The sequence below is a fragment of the Pongo abelii genome, chromosome 22 (genome assembly GCF_028885655.2).
Source record: "Pongo abelii isolate AG06213 chromosome 22, NHGRI_mPonAbe1-v2.0_pri, whole genome shotgun sequence".
Classification (NCBI taxonomy): Eukaryota; Metazoa; Chordata; class Mammalia; order Primates; family Hominidae; genus Pongo; species Pongo abelii.
Window position 1 is genome coordinate 39593982 of NC_072007.2, and position 18151 is coordinate 39612132.

At 38.8% G+C, this 18151-nt stretch overlaps 1 protein-coding gene and 1 non-coding gene across 2 annotated transcripts in view; one reads left to right on the forward strand and one right to left on the reverse strand.

Moving 5' to 3' along the window:
- BACH1 (BTB domain and CNC homolog 1) overlaps positions 1 to 18151 on the forward strand; it is a 134093-nt gene that overhangs the window by 92095 nt on the left and 23847 nt on the right. The window lies entirely within an intron of this gene.
- Positions 8322 to 8425, reverse strand: LOC112130568 (small nucleolar RNA U13). The gene has a single exon (XR_002912815.2). It is a non-coding gene; the product is annotated as a small nucleolar RNA U13 (small nucleolar RNA).

Here is an 18151-nt window from a genome sequence, read left to right on the forward strand (position 1 = left end):
CTGTGTTGTGTTTTCTAACTTTTCAGGAATCACTTTAGAGTTGACTATAGTATCCTTCATACATATGCATATTACTCATATTATGATTTTTAAATTGTAAATCCTTCAGAGAATTCCCCAAATACTCCCTTTCTGGGTGTCTCCATTGGTTGCTGTATTTTGAAGAAATGGACATCAAAGGTGTTCAATGAATACTTTTTGGCAAATTGATTAAATGCAAACCGATTTTATATTAGACTCAATTTGGAAGATGAGTGTGCTGAAACAGTAAGTCACTTAACACTTATTTTGTATTATTTGATTTACTCCCCCCTACTCTTTTCTAGAGTTAATTCACATTGACTGTATATCTTTTGATTTATTAATTATTCCCCTGCCTCTTGTGTAAAATAAGAATATCTTATATTCACCTGATCTTAGGTTTTTATGGATTGAAAGGAGCTGGAGGGCTGGTTGTAACTTGGAGTGCTAGGCCCTGCCCCTAGAGTTTCTGATTCTGTGGGACTGGGATGGGGCCCAAGAATTTATTGCATATATAATAAGTCCTCAGGGGATGCTGATGCTGCCAGTCTCAGGACCACACTTTCAGATCCGCTGCTATTGTGCCATCTACAAGTTAATATGAATTCCACAGCACGCTTGTATGTGTGTGCCTGTGCGTGTGTGTGTGTGTGTGTGTGTGTAGGCAGTGTTGGTGGTGGTAGGAATAGGGTATGGTTTGACCAGGCAGGACCTGGACATAGAAAAGGTTGCAGGTATAGATCATTGTGAGAAAGCCACAGAGGTCCTGGAAGGATCCCAGGTCCCAAAGGCATAAGGACGAAGGGAAGAGAGAAAGAAAAACTGACATGTTCCTGACAGCTGGATGCTTCTCCCATTTAGATTTCTCTGAACTGAAATTCTAGATGGTTTAATTATTCTATAAGGTTTGCTAAATTGCCACGTCTCAGCCTCACATACAATGCCGGTATCTACATTCTGTGCTCTCAGACTATGTATTAAAACTGTGCACTGGTGGAGTAAGCTAGTTAAATATTTGTACATTTGACTGCGCACAGCTACTGCTTATGTTTTCTTGTTCTTCTGCTCTAAAGGAATCTGTGTGAGTCAGCCAGTTAAAATGCTGGCTGGGAGGTAATTAGCTGGGAATTTTAACCCCATCATAGTCATTGACCTACTTAAAGAATGAAGTGGATGGGTACTTTAATGAGTCTAGCAACCTGTTTCTTTCTCTGCCAAATGCAAGAAGTTCTTCGTGAGTTGCTAGATGGCTCAAATTATCATGTTCTGGAGCTTATCCTGGAAAAAGGCAAATGTCAGTCCAGTAGAACATCAGCGCACATTGATATATAAAATTGCAGGTCATGAAAGGCTCTGAAAGAACTCTGTGAGTCTCTGGTCTTAACGCTCTCTTAGATTTTGATGGTACATTGTCTTTTTTATTTCAACTCTGTTTTAAATTTTTTATTATGTAAATTTTTAGACATACCCAGAATTAGAGAGAATAGCATAATAAAACTTGATAGTACCATTAATTCAGTCTCAATAATTGTCAATGTTCTGTCAATTGTGTTTAGTCAGTCCCCAGTCTTGGTTTCCTTGTGGCCTGATCTCTATCTGGCAGCTATTAACTCCAGTTTGTTTCTTACCACGATTTCTCAGCTCGTCTTCACGTATGTAGACCTTCATCCAAATGGAATTGTGTGAAGCCTCCCCTGGCTGTGGGGCCTACATTTCCATAGAAGTAGCCTCCCTATTCTGGATCTGAATTATACCAAGAGTTCAGTGGCACATTAAATGATAATTGATTTGGAAATGAGAGGCACATATACAAAGACAATGGCCAGAGCATATATAAAAATAGAACAGCTTACATCTGCCCGCCCAGAAAACCAACCCCTTGTTTCCAACAAACAGCCCAGGAAACCAGCCTGCTTTAAGTCAGAGTTGGAGGGGGTCAGATGCTATCACTGGCAACAGTCTAGGAAGTTAACAATCACTTCTGGAACAATTGGTCTAAAATGGCCAGGACTTCACTAATTTTATTGGTAAATACTTTAGTATGAATCTCTAGCAGATAAGGGCTTTAAGACAACATAACCACAATAGTATCACCATACTTAACAAAATTATTATTTTAAATATCATCAGTCCATGTTCAAATTGCCTTGTCTCAAATTTTGCTTTTTTTTTTTTTTTGAGATGGAGTCTCGCTCTGTCGCCCAGGCTGGAGTGCAGTGGCGCGATCTCGGCTCACTGCGAGCTCCACCTCCTGGGTTCATGCCATTCTCCTGCCTCAGCCTCCCAAGTAGCTGGGACTACAGGCGCCCGCCACCACACCTGGCTAATTTTTTTGTATTTTTAGTAGAGACGGGGTTTCACTGTGTTAGCCAGAATGGTCTCGATCTCCTGACCTCATGATCCACCTGCCTCGGCCTCCCAAAGAGCTGGGATTACAGGCGTGAGCCACTGTGCCCAGCCTCAAAAACATTTTTAATAGTACATTTGTTCAAATCAGGACCCGTAGGAGTTCCTTTGTTGATTTTGGTTGATATATCTCTTAATCCTCTATTATCATTTAACACTTTCTCCTCCCCCTTTTTTTTCAAGCCATTTATTTGTTGAAAATATGTCATTTTTCCAGTTGAATTTCCCACATCCTGGTCTTATGTGATTGTATCCTGTGGTATTGTTTATATACTTTCTATATACCCCATATTTCTTGTGAACTGGTAGTTAAGTCAAGAAACACAATTAAATTTAGGTTTTTTTTTTTCAGGGGGCAAAAATATTTTATGGGCAATGTTTAAATCAACAGGCACCCAATGTCCACTTGTCCCACTTTTCATGATGCTAAGGTTGATGGGTTTAGATGTCATCATTCACCCATTATCAATTTTCCCATCAACTACCATTTATGATTCTTACCAAAATCCATTGTCTCGGTAGGGGTTGCAAAATGACATTTTTCGAATTATTTTTCTAATAATCATTCTTTTTAAATTAGAATTCTTCTATGGAGAAGAACTTTCCCTCACATCTATTTGGTTAATCTGAAGCACAGTTCATAAATGAGAGGCAAGATAAATGCTGCATTCTATACCTTTATTTATCCAATTTCAGAATAATGAGTCCAGCAACAGCCACAAATGATTAGTGTGGTTTTCATTTTTCAAAATATCATTATGAACTTACACATTTACTATATATATTTATATGTTATATATTAATATACTAAAAGATTTGATATGTTGTATATGTCTAAAATATTTAACATATTTCAATCAATGGGTTTCAGTTGACAATCCATTGTAATGAATGCTAAATTTGTCTCCACGTTGTTTAATAGGATTGCTCTTAAACTCACTGTAAAACTGCTTGCCTACTATCCTGTTTATTTTTGAAATACAACTGTACTTAGTATTAAAATATTCCTATTGTAGAAAATTTAGAGAATAAAGCCCCACATAAAGAGGAAAATGAAAATCACCTGTATTCTTCCCACTCAAAAAGATTCCCCTTTATAAATGTCAAATTTCCCTCTATTGTTTTGCTCTTTTATATATCATTAAATACTCTTCAACCTGTCATTGTAGTCACTCCATCAGAAGTGCTTTCAACTACCCTTCATCTTAGCCTCATTGCACATGTCCAGCCAAACCTCAACCCTCTTCACCTCTGCACCTGTGTCTGTTACTGGAGATTATTAACTGAACCGTTTCCTTCATTTGATGATCTAAAGCCTCCACAGGCATGCATTGTGACCCAGAAACCTTCTTGTGTTTCCCAGAACTATTCATATATTCTCTTCAAACCCTCCCCCAACCCTTCCCTCTTTAGTCCTCACTGGGCTATTGACCTTGTTCCACACTTCAGTGAAGTAAAAACCTTCACATGATGACTCTAGCATTCCCGATGAAAACTTAACAAAAACTCATCTGCAGCTAATGCCCCCTTCTTTCCTCCTGGTACAATGGAGGGCATTTTCTTTCTCATAGCAAAGTCCAGTCCCTCCCCTTCTCTGCGTCCAATGCTCTTTCACCTTTTAAAACATTTCACTCTGGTTATTTTCTCTCCTTTCTTTTATCACCTTCCCCTTATCATCTACTGGATCATTTCTGTAACCATATTCTAATTTACCAACCCTATCATAAAAACAACACCAACAACAAACACAGTCACTTCCTTGGTTCCCTGTCTCCCTGAAGGTACCATCCATTTCTGTATTATTCTGCATTGGCAGACTTCTCAAGAGTTGTGAACTATGTGATTTCCACTTTTTTAACTCATTTTTATTTTATTCCAGTCTGGCTCCTCTCCATCCCCATCACTGTACTAAAATTTCTTGCCTCAGGGTCACTGGGAATCCACATAGCCACATGCAATGTACACTTCTCTGTCTTCATCTTACCCTTTCAGCAGCATTGGGTAGAGTGGGCCATTTGTTTCTCGAAATACTCTTCTCTTGGTTATCATCAGGCCATTGGTTCTCTGCTTTCCAAACTCACTGGTTTCTCCCAGCTCCTATTTCTCCTTTTAAGTGTTGACAGTATTGGGTCCTCTTCTCTTCTCCTGTTACCATTTTTCACTGGGTGATTCTATTAATTCGCAACTTTAAAAATCTCATTATGACTCAAGACTTCAAAGTTTATATCTTCAACCCATTTTTTCTGAGCACCATATCCAGCTCTGCTTACTTGACAGTTCAACCTGGATGTCTTACAAACATCTCAAATTAAACATGTCCAAGATAGAACTTCTCATTTCCCCTCCATGAATCAATTCCTCCTCTATCTGTCCTATGCCAACAAATGGCAGCATTATCCATCGGTTGCCCAATTCAGAAATCTGAGTCAGTCCTGATTTTCCCTTTCCCATAACCCCTATATAGCAGGTGCAGCAACTCCATTTGATTGTTCCCCCTAAAATATCTTGACTGTCGACTTTTCTCTGTCTCCATGGTGAACACCCTGGCCACGGCTCATCCTTCACCTGCACTGTCAGCACCTCGTTGATGGGTCTCTCAATTCATACTTGTTCCTCTACAATCCATTTTCCACATTATGAGCAAGAACATAAATTAAACCTTACATTAAAACCTTCAGTGGCTTTCATTACATGTGTAATAAATCCAAACTCTGTACAAGGGCTGGAAGGCTCTACAGATCCTGTCTCCTGATATCTCTCCAGCCTCGGGTTAAGCTACTCCCTACACCAGAGTCAGTCTTATTCAAACACACTTAAATCTTCCTGCCTCAGGCTGTTTTGTATCTGCTGTACCCTCTGCTTAAAATGCTTTTCTCCGCACTATTGCCATGTGTGACTTCTTATCCACTGGAAATCAGCTTAAATATTGTCATGTTGAAGCTTTTTTCTTTTTCTTTTTTTTTTTTTTGAGACAGAGTCTCGCTCTGTCGCCCAGGCTGGAGTGCAGTGGCATAATCTTGGCTCACTGCAACCTCCACCTCCCAGGTTCAAGCGATTCTTCTGCCTCAGCCTCCCGAGTAGCTGGGATTACAAGTGCATGCCACCATGCCTAGCTAACTTTTGTATTTTTAGTAGAGAGAGGGTTTTGCCAGTTTGGCCAGGCCAGTCTCGAACCTCTGACCTCAAGTGATCTGCCCGCGTCGGCCTCCCAAAGTGCTGGGATTACAGGTGTGAGCCCGGCCCATGTTGAAGCTTTTTCTGACTGGTGTAATTAAAGTGCGTCTCCCTCAGTTATTTTCTATTTTATCTTCTTGATGATTATATTCATAGCCATTTTCACACTATATAAATATTTATGATAATCCTGTGTTGCTTAATAACAGGGATACGTTCTGAGAAATGCATCTTTGTCATTGTGCGAACATCACAAGTGTATTTACACAAACCCAGATGGTATAGCCTACTACACACCTAGCCTATGTGGTATAGCCTATTGCTCCTGGGCTACAAACCTGTACAGCATGTTACTGCCCTGAATACTGTAAACAACTGTAACACAATGGTATTTATGTATCTAAACATAGGAAAGGTACGACATGATATTATAATCCCAGGGGACCACCATTGTATAAGTGGCCTGTCTGGAATGTCATTATGTCATTATGTGATGTGTGGATGTATTTTTTTTTTTTCTGTTTTCCATACTGAATGTGTTACAGGAAAAGGGTCCAGATCCAGACCCCAAGAGAGGGTTCTTGGATCTCACACAAGAAAGAATTCAGGATGAGTCCGCAGTGGAAAGTGAAAGCAAGTTTAAGGAATAAAGGAATAAGAGAATGGCTACTCCATAGACAGAGCAGCCCCGAGGGCTGATGATTGCTCATTTTTATGGTTATTTCTTGATGATATTACTAAACAAGGGGTGGATTATTCATGCCTCCCCTTTTTAGACCATATAGGGTAACTTCCTGATATTGCCATGGCATTTGTAAACTGTCATGGTGCTGGCAGGAGTGTAGCAGTGAGGACGACCAGAGGTCGCTCTCGTCGCCATTTTGATTTTGGTGGGTTTTGGCCATTTCCTTTACTACAACCTGTTTTATCAGCACAGTCTTTATGACCTGTACTTTGTGCTGACTTCCTATCTCATCCTGTGACTTAGAATGCCTTAGCCATCTGGGAATGCAGCCCAGTAGGTTTCAGCCTCATTTTACCCAGATGAAGTACAATGATGGAGTAAAATGATGGAGTGAAATGATGGAGTTGCTCTGGTTCACACGCCTCTGACAAATATAATCTTTGTGAGATACAAGAATACATTGTTCACTTTCAAATCTTAGTGTTTAGCTTAGTGTCTGGCACATGGTACACTGTAATCATTTGTTGTATTAATAAAATAATTCTACATTATTGTTTTTAGTGGCAAACGTTTTCTGAATTCTTACTGTTTACAGACCCAAGCGGGTTCTTAAGAACACACTGTTGAATAAGACAACATGGTCCTGTTTTCAAGGTGCTCCCATCTACCAGGGGGTACAATTGTGTACCTAGGCAGATACAAAATAAGCATGCTTTTGTACAAGTAGATTCAAAATCATATAATGCAATTAATCTCATAGGAGAAGTATAGGGCACTTTTGGATGAAATAAAAAGGACATCTTTGGGGGCACATTTATTTTAATAAAACTCTCATTTGACGCAGGCCCTTTCCAATTTTTCACTATTTTATACATCTTTATAGATGTATATTATGTATAATCTATACATAGTCCCTAGAATGGAATCTTAGGACTTACTGGGTCAATGGTCATTAAATAATTTTGAAACTTGGGATTTCACCGCCAAGTTTTGCTTTTCTAATATTAAGTGGCATATTTCCTATTTCGAAGTGTTTTTGCCATCATTGGTATCATCGTATTTGAAAATTTGACAATTTGTATGAGAACAATAGTGTCTCATTATTTTAATTTTGACTACAATGATTATTAGTGAAGTAAAACTTTTCTTGAACCTGTATTTGCCATCTTGTATTTGTTTCTTAGATTGCTTCATGTTCTTAACTTCTCTTTATATTAAGGTGTTCATCTTTTCCTTGATTTATAACATTTCTTTATATGTTATAGAAACAATGACATTATGATATATGACTTTATTATATCATTTTATATGATAATGCTAACTTCATTATCATATATGGTCTAAATATATTTTCCCAGCTCTTCATTTACTTTTAGTTTTTGTTATCTTTATGTTTTTGACGTTGAAGGATTACATATTTAATCTTTTAAATATCAAAGTTTTAATTTAGTACTTCTTAGAAAGACTTTTTCTGCCTAAGATTATGAAAATAATCATCCATCATTTACTTCTGGCACCTACCTGTTTTCATTTTTTCATGGTTGAAAATTGATTTTGGTGTAAAAAGTGAAGTGGAAATGGGGGTTAATGGGTTTTTCCAAAGAACATTGCTCTTTACACACTTTTTCTCCCTAATTTGATCTACTAAAATTGTTTGAATATAGATGGGAATCCTCAATTTTTAGCTGCGCAAAGACCAGAGGCTCTCCTGAATGGTCGTTATTCATTTTCCATGCTCTTTTGTGGAATGTTTGGCATATGACTGAGTTACAAATAATGGATGAAGGCTGAAGTAATAGGTATAACTTCCAGAAAGTATACTTGGAGAGTAGGGATTATGCATCTTTTTCCTTTTTCCTTTCTGCAGGGTAAATTCCAGACATCATATTTTTAGCTGGAGAATCCATATAGGCAAAGGACCACACACACTAGGATAGCAATGCAGGAAGCTCAGCATATCTGGAGTCCCCATTGACTCTGTGGAACTTTTACATCCGCACAGACTGCCTGCTTCTGACTTTCCCCCCCTTTTTTATGTCAGATGTTTAATGTGCTAATGATGTAACAAGGTTTGAGGGAGGCGCATCTCACACATAAGCGTGAAAACCCAATCATCACACTTACGAACCACAAAATGGTCTAATTCTGGATTTCTTAAAATAAGAAATCAAAACCACATGTTTTAAAGCCACTATTAATTTAGTTTATCTTAGCTATTTCAATATCATGTTATTTAATAGTTTGTATTTTTACTCTACTTCGCAGTTTTTATTGTCTTATATTTTCTGATTTTGAGCCATATTTTGTTTGTTTCAGTTTCTCATGATGTGGAAGTTACATATCCTCCTCAGAGTCTTCTAGTAATTGACTTTAAATTTTAAAGATGCATTCTTTAACACATTTTTCTTTAGTTATCAAGGAATTTGATCATTTGTCCTCATTTGAAATAGCATGATAAATTTATTGCACTTTTATATTTGTCTTCTACCATGCTAGACTTTGCTAATACAACCCATGTAATTACTCTTACATTATTTATAAGAATTTCGTGTATTTTTTCTTTTTAAGTTTACTTTGTATCATTTGTATTTGTGTTTGTACTAATGCTTATTTAGATTAAATTCACCACAGGAATAATTTCAGTTCTTGATACCATTTATTTTCTAATACAATGCTCTCAGGCTTGTGATCTTAATTTTTCTTTCCATCTTTTTTTTTTTTCTTTGAGACAGGGTTTTACTCTGTTACTCAGGCTGGAGTGCAGTGGCGCAGTCTGGGCTCACTGCAACCTCCACCTCCCGGTTCAAGCGATTCTCAGGCTTCAGCCTTTGGAATAGCTGGGATTACAGGCGTGCACCACCACGCCAAGCTAATTTTTGTATTTTTAGTAGAGGGGATTTTGCCATGTTGGCCAGACTGGTCTCAAATTCCTGCCCTTAAATGATCTGCCCGCCTTGGTCTCCCAAAGTGTCGGGATTACAGGCATGAGCTACCGCGCCTGGCCTCTTTCTTTCTTTTCTTAAATACATTTTTAGGATTTTTTTTTTCCAAGAAAGGTATTATTATAAGCCTGTATATAAGATCTTAGGTGTTTAAAAATATTTTTCCTGTTTTCTGAATTGAAAATTCTTAGGTTCCACATTTTTTTCCTTAAAACTCTGTAAACATTTCCTGTGTGCGTATGTTTGAAACTTAATGCTATATAGAAGTATAAGATCATCTTGACTTCATTTTTTCTTAGTGACCAGGCTTTTTTCCAAGTGAATGTTTACAAGATGTCTTTCTGTTTTGTAGTTATAAAATAGTTTCAGAATGCTTTATGTGTAATTTATATATTCATCTATTTATTTTGTGGATCATGGGAAGCGGGTCTTTTTGCTTGCACAGTTAAGGCTTTTTCAGCTCAAATACATTTTCTTTGTTCATAATTTTGGTTATTGCTTTGCTTGTAATTATCTTGGTATTCTCCTAAGAAAGACACTAAATTATTTAGTTGGCTTTCCAAACTCTCCTTCAAGATCATCATCTTGCTCATCACTTGTATCTTTGTTTTTCCCTTTTCTTTTAAAAGGTTCTGAAATTTGCCCTCCACTAGATGCCTTTGATTTGTCATGGTGACATCTGCTTTTCATGTGCTCTTTTTCCCTGCTATTAGCCTTTCAGTCTCTCTCCTCTGGCCCTTCCTGCGCACATCATCTGCCTCCTTTTAGTGAGCAGTGTGTTATTATTATGATTTTAAAATCTCAGCTTGAGATTTAATTTAATTTCATCTTTTCATCTCTTCTTAAGTTCATGTCAACCTGTTCACTTTTTGTGACTCCTTGAAGAAGCCAGGCTGTCTTGTGGCTCGTTGAAAGCACTTAGTTTCCTACAGCTTAATTCTGGTTCTTTCAGTAGATAATTTTCAGAGATTGGTTCTGTCTCTGAGTCTATAGTTGTTGTTTCCTTTTTCCTTAGTCTCATATTGTTTGCAAGGCCCCAAGCTCTCTTTTAAATATTTTAATTTAATTTAATTTTAATTTCCACGATACACGTGCAGGACATTCAGATTTGTTACATAGGTATACATGTGCTGTGGTGGTTTGCTGTACCTATCAACCCATCACCTAGATATTAAGCCCCTCACGCATTAGCTATTTATCCTGATGCTCTCCCTCCCCCTCCCCCCTCCCCAAACAGGCCCCAGTGTGTGTTGTTCCCCTCCTTGTGCCCATGTGTTCTCATTGTTCAGCTCCCACTTATAAGTGAGAACATGGAGTGTTTGGTTTTCTGTTCCTGTGTTAGTTTGCTGAGGATAATGGCTTCCAGCTCTATTCATGTCCCTGCAAAGGACATGATCTCTTTTCTTTTTATGGTTGCATAGTATTCCATGGTGTATATGTACCACATTTTCTTTATCCAGTCTATCATTGATGGGCATTTGGGTTAATTCTATGTTTTTGCTGTTGTGAATAGTGCTGCAATGAACATACACATACATGTATCTTTATGACAGAATGATTTATATTCCCTTGGGTAGATATCTAATAATGGGACTGCTGAGTCACATAGTATTTCTGGTTCTAGGTCTTTGAGGAATTGTCACACTGCCTTCCACAATGGTTGAACTAATTTACATTCCCACCAACAGTGTAAAAGCGTTCCTATTTCTCCACAGCTTCACCAGCACCTGTTGTTTCTTGACTTTGAGAATCGTTATTCTGACTGGTGTGAGATGCTGTCTCATTGTGGTTTTGATTTGCAAGTGATGTTGAGCTTTTTTCATATGTTTGTTGGCCGCATAAATGTCCTCTTTTGAGAAGTGTCTGTTCATGTCCTTTGCCCAGTGTTTAATTTTTTTTTTTTGTAAATTTGTTTAAGTTCTTTGTAGATTCTGGATATTAGACCTTTGTCAGATGGTTAGATTGTAAGAATCTTCTCCCATTCTGTAGGTTTTCTGTTTACCCTGACAGCTTTTTTTTTCTGTGCAGAAGCTCTTTAGTTTAGATGCCATTTATCAATTTTAGCTTTTGTTGCAATTGCTTTTGATGTTTTCGTCATGAAATCTGCCTGTGCCTATGTCCTGAATGGTATTGCCTAGATTTTCTTCTAGGGTTTTTATAGTTTGGGGTGTTAAATTTAAGTCTTTAATCCATCTTCAGTTAATTTTTGTATGAGGTATAAAGAATGGGTCCAGTTTCAGTTTTCTGCATATGGCTAGCCAGTTTTCCCAGCACCATTTATTAAATAGAGAATCCTTTCTCCATTGCTTGTTTTTGTCAGGTTTTTCGAAGATCAGATGGTTGCAGATGTACAGTCTTACTTCTGAGATCTCTATTCTGTTCTGTTGGTCTATGTATCTGTTTTCATACCAGTACCATGCTGTTTAGGTAATTGTAACCTTGTAGTATAGTTTGAAGTCAGATAGTGTGATGCCTCCAACTTTGTTCTTTTTGCTTAGAATTATCTTGGTTATACGGGCTCTTTTTTGGTTCCATATGAATTTTAAAGTAGTTTTTTTTTTCTTCTAATTTTGTGAAGAATGGCAATGGTAGTTAAATGGGAATGGTACTGAATTTACAAGTTACTTTGGGCAGTATGACCATTTTTGTGATATTGATTCTTCCTATCCATGAGCATGGAATGTTTTTCCATTTGTTTGTGTCCTCTTTGATTTCCTTAGAAGTAGTTTGTAGTTCTCCTTAAATAGGCCCTTCACTTCCCTTGTTAGCTGTATTCCTAGATATTTTATTTTCTTTGCAGCAATTGTGAATGAGAGTTCATTCATGAGTTGTCTATTTTTGGTGTATAGAAATGCTTGTGATTTTTACACATTGATTTTTTATCCTGACACTTTGCTGAAGTTGCTTATCAACTTAAGAAGCTTTTGGGCTGCCTGAGCCCTTTTTTTTTCCTCCTTAGTCATAAAGGAAAAAATGATCTAGATTTGGCATCTTCCATAGAAAAGAGGAATAGGTATGTTTGTCTTTCTCACACGGACAGCTGAAGGCGAGTCTTTGTGGGTAGTCCCATCTAAAGTGTCTAGGAAGGTCCTGTGGACATGGTGCTCGTGTACTGAAGTGGGATCTTCTACTCCTGCTTGATTTTCTGACCTTCTGAGAGTGAGATGCTAAAAACTGAAATCTCCAGCATGGTCTGCCACTAGAACCTTCATTCTTGCCCTGCCTGCCCCACAGTGCTTAAAATATTAGAATAATATTGCTATTGCTCAAGAAAGAACCACTTCTGCTAGTGCCAGTGACTCGCTGTTTCTTGAAGGAGTTACAAGCTTTGAAAACATGCACGAAAATGATAAGGTAGAAACATTCTGATCACCTCAAAACAGTACCTGTTCAGTGGCGAAGCCACAGCTTTTTTTTATTATTTATTTTTTATTTTTTGGTTATTACTAGGGCAGACTGATATGGACATTCAAGATGCCGTTCACCTTACCTGGACAAAGCTGTGTGGACTACAGATTGATTTTCACAATTCCACTCCACCTAATTCATGATGAGAAATTCTAAAGCCAGGCATGGTGGCTCACACCTGTAATCCCAGCATTTTAGGAGGCTGAGGCAGGAGAACTACTTGAGCCCAGGAGTTTGAGACCAGTCTGCAATATAGCACGACCTAGACTCTACCAAAAAATCAAAAAATTAGCCAGGTATGGTGGTGTGTGTCTGTGGTCTTAGCTACTTGGGAGGCTGAGGCACGAGGATCCTTTGAGCCCAGAAGGTTGAGGCTGCAATGAGCCTTGATCATGCCACTGCAGTCCAGCCTCAGTGACAGAGCAAGACCTTGTCTCACAAAAAAATTTTTTAAAAAGTAATTAGAGTGTTAATCTTTGCTTTTAAAAAGTGTTTTAGCAAGACTTTGGAGGGGGTGCTGCAGGGGGTGTTAACTTGGTACCCTTTAAACAGGAAAGTCCCCGTGATGTCACTTCTGGATTAAAAGATATGCGTATGTAATTGACATTTCTTGAATGTTCATAATTTGCCAAGTACCATGCCCACTGCTTGATAAATATTATCTAACTTAATCTTTAGAATGACCCTATGAAGTCAATGTTATATGGTTTCTATCTGCAGATGAGACACTGGGTTTGGAGGGTCAAGTAACCTTCCCAAGGTCATTGAATTAAGGATAGGAGGTCACATGGTGAGGGTTCTCATGAATGCCTTCTGGCTCCAAGTACATGGCCTTATACAAAAGTCTTCCTCAAACCCAGGTACTTAGAAGATAGAAAGGACTTTCTTTTTTCTTCTTCTTCTTTTTTTTTTTTGAGATGGAATTTCACTCTTATTGTCCAGGCTGGAGTGCAAAGGCGTGATCTCGGCTCACTGCAACCTCCGCCTCCCAGGTTCAAGCAATTCTCTTGCCTCAGCCTCCAGAGTAGCTGGGATTATAGGCATGCACTACCACACCCAGCTAATTTTGTATTTTTAGTAGAGATGGGGCTTCTCCCTGTTGGTCAGGCTTGTCTTGAACTCCCGACCTCAGGTGATCCGCCCGTCTTAGCCTCCCAAAATGCTGGGATTACAGGCATGAGCCATCATGCCTGGCAGAAAGGACTTTCTAATAACTTTCTATTGTCTTTAATTTTGGAGGAGTTGTTCTTCCTCATTACTATAATTTAAGTGCATTTGTTACAGAGCAAGTTTTCTACTCATAGGCTGCCTCTTTTAGGGGAGGCAAAGGGAGCTTGCTTTAATCATCCCATTATGAGACAATTCTTTTGACTTAAAATTTGCTGAAGCCTGTGACCTGGGAAGAGACCGTCTAGGCACCACTGTTTATCTTCTACCATCTCATTTCTATTCCAGCCACTCGGGAGTGAAGTGATTTGAATCTCTCAAATGCCAGTTGCTTCTTTTTAATCTTGTCTTCTAGGAAAACAGTTTATCCTCCTATTAGCAATATAAATTCCAGTGATCTATCCTTGGAAAAGCCTATTCAAACAATAAAAATACTGACTTTGATCTGATAACAACTTCATAAGTGTACACTAGGATTCCAATTTAAATTTTGGCTTGTGACTTTTTGAATCAGCTCCTTCCTCCTCTATTTCTTAATTAGTAGACCCATGAGAAATCAAAATGGAAGAAAGAAAGGGGAGATATGTACAGTTGCTGAATGATAGGATAACTTAATAGTTCTTCTTGCATTTAGGGGCAGAGGAGCCGTGAAAGAGAAGGGCACACTTTCCTTAAATGCCTACTCTGTGTCAGGTACTATATTAGATGTAACTTGTTGGTTCTACTTCAGAACAGTGCTAGACCTGAGCCAGGGCCTACTGACTCATAAAGGTTTAGAGTTGGAAAGAATCTCAAAGGTCATTTAGTCCAGCCCTCACCCATTTGGTGAGTCCTCCAGCAATATGTTATTTTGTGCTTTCTAGTCCCCTTTTGAACTCTGTATTCCCCACTGCAGCTTACTCCATGGTTAATAATTCTAATTATCAGAAAGTTTTAGCATACATTGTATATAACTCTGTCTCCAGGTAATGTCCACCCAGGATTCCTCTTTCTATCCTCTATAGCCCAGACAGTATGATGCCTCCCCATGGCAATCTTCCAGGTATTGAAAGTTGGACATTAAGTGGCTCACAGGGCTCCTCCAGGCCAAATGGTTATCAAGATGAGTTTAGACTTAGGGTTAGTGTGACTTAAGACTCACCAGCCACCTTCAGGGTTCCTGCAGCCCTCCACATCTCATTTTTCCCTGTGGCTCTGGGCTAAGTGTGCATAGTTGAGATCGTTCCATAGCCCCTTCCCTCTAAATAAATACTTCTTTAGGCATGAAGATGTATTATTATCCATATATTCACTACCATTTAAGTGTCTACAAAGTACACATGCTTTATGTATATTAACTCTATCCCACAGAAAATCCTTGGATGATAGGTATTAGAACTATATGAAACTGTCATCTTTATAAGTCAGAAATGGTTGAATATTAGCAATTTCAAATGGCCTAATTATTACAAATCAGATTTGACAGATGAGAAAAATGGAGACTTGGATATGTTGCATATATCATTCAAGCCCACAAAGCCAGCAAGAGGAGGCTGAGGTCTACACCTGAATCCGTCTAGCTCTAAAGTGGGCTCGTCCTGCTGTGTGTGCTGTTTCCATATGCATTATCTTGCAGTTGCATATGCAACATTCAAAGTAAAGACGAAGGGGTCACAGTCTTTTGGAAAGGAAAGAGGAATTTGAGACATTTACATATTTGCTAAGTAAATCTTTATTCCCCATGATGTGGTTTGGCTCTGGGTCCACACCCAAATCTCATCTCAAATTGTAATCCCCATGTATCAAAGGAGGGACCTGTAATCCTCACGGGTTGAGGGAGGGAGATAATTGGATCATGGGGACAGTTTCCTCCATGCTGTTCTCATAATAGTGAGTGAGTTCTCATGAGATCTGATGGTTTTATAAGTGTTTGGAAGTTCCTCTTTTGTGCTTCTCTCTCCTGCTGCCTTGTGAAGAAGGTGACTGCTTCCCCTTTCACCATGACTGTAAGTTTTCTGAGGCCTCCCCAGCCATGTGGAACTGTGAGTCAATTAAACCTCTTTCTTTTGTATATTACCCAGTCTCAGGTATTTCTTCATAGTAGTGTGAGAACAGACTAATACACCCCACTTACTATATGTATGACCTCAAGGAATTTATTGAACCTCCCTGAGAAACAATCAGCTCATCTAAAATTGGGTTATTAATATTTAACTTGTAGTACTTGTGTGAGGATGAAGTAGATTGATATTCTGTCAAGCTCCTGCCCAGTGCTCTTCGGATGCCTGGCATGTCCTGCTCTACATAGAGTTTTAGCCCATTCACTCACTCACTCACCTCTGTCAAAGGTAGCCCAATTTTTTTCTGTAAAGGGCCAGTACTAATAATGTAAGCTTTGTGGGCCAAGAGGAAATTTCCTCAACTCTTTGAGCATGTATTCTTTCTGAAAGGCTAATAGTCCCTTTTTATGTTTTACTTTTAAAAATGTAAAAACTATTCTTAGCACACAGCCCATACAAAAATAGATGTCTCCAGCAACTTCCCACTCATCTCTCTCTCTCAATATTCCTTCCTCATTCATCCAGAAAACAGGAGCTATCAGACGGGATGGGCTCCCTCTGCCATGCCTCCCTTCATGCTGCCCACATTCTCTTTCCTGTCTCTGTTTTTAATTTTAATTTTTAATTTTACTGTTTTGGGACAGGGTCTCTTTCTGTCACCCAGGCTGGAGTGCAGTTGTGTGATCTTGGCTCACTGAAGCCTTGACCCCCCAAACTCAAGAGATCCTCCCACCTCAGTATCCCGAGTATTGGAATTACAGGCGCCCACCACCACACCTGGCTAATTTGAAAATTTTTGTAGAGATGGGGCCTCACTGTTTTACCCAGGCTGGTCTCAAACTTCTGTGCTTAAGTGATCCTCCCACCTTGGCCTCCCAAGTGCTGGGATTACAGGCGTGAGTCACCACACTTGGCCTCTTTTCATCTCTGGTCACAGTGAAGGAGCTCTCTGGTCTCCTGACCCAGCCAGCCCCTTCAATTGTACATTATGTTCTGTTGCCTCCCACTTATTCAGGAATATTGTTCCATCCATCCTCCCCTATCTCCTTTAAAGCACTAACATTTCTTCACTGGATCTTCCCTATCAACATGCAAACATGCTATGATTTGTCCCATTCTAAAAAATTCCCTTGACTCCGCTTTCTCCTCCACCTGCCACTTCACATTTCTCCCAGGATAACTCCATGAATGAATTAACTACATAGGCTAACTCCAATTTCACTCTTTCCATTCTTTCTTCACCATTACTCTATCAAGGTCAGTAATGACCTTCAGGTACTCCAATGAGCAGTTCTCAGTCCCCCAGGACTGACTTTGCCACAGATGGCCACAGGGTCATTCCCTTCTTTCTCAATGAGCCCTTCACTTGCCTTCTGGGATACTTGCCTTCTGTACTGCCTTTCCTCCTTAGTCGCTGCTGATTCCTTCTCAGCTTCATGGTCTCTTGATTTAGGAGTCCCAAGGATTAGTCCTTGCATGTCTTCTATTTTTTTAAATCTACGTTCACTCTCATAGTGATTTTGTACAACCTTATGACTTTAAGGACCATCCATATGTTGATGATTCCTATATGTATATCTCCAGCCTGACCTGTTTCCTGAACTCCAGATTTATAGACCTGACTGTCCATTCAACATCTCCCTATTAGGCATGTCAAACTTAGCATGTCCATAACTCAGCTCCTTATATTCTATTTCACCACCAACAAAATTGGCTCCTCTCACTATCTTTCTCATCTCTGAAAATTACAACTCTATTCTTCCAGTTACTCAGGCTAAAACCCTGGCTTTACTCTTTTTAAAAATTGTTAAAATCAACTTTATGACATACATGTCCAGTAAACTGTAACATTTAAAGTGTACAACTCAATGAGTTTGGGTATACACCCATAATGCCATTGCCACAATTAATTTACAGAACATTTCTATCTCCCTTTGTCACCCATTCCTCCCTTCAAGTCTGTCCCCAAGAGACCACTGATTTACTTTTCGTCATGGCTAGTTTATATTTTCCGGAATTTTACATAGATGGAGTTATACAGTAGGTACTCTTGTTATGTCTCTTTTACTTAGAGTGAATATTTTGATATTTATTCATGTTGTGTGAAATGGTAGTTTACTTCTTTGTGTTGTGATTAACATTTCATTATATAGACACACCATGATTTGCTTATGCATTCTTCATGTGATGAACGTTTGACTTGCTCCCAGTTTTTGGCTATTATGATTAAAGTTGCCATGAACATTCCATAGTGGTCTTTGTGTAGATATTTGATTTCATTTTTCTTGAGTAAATCACCTAAGAGTGGC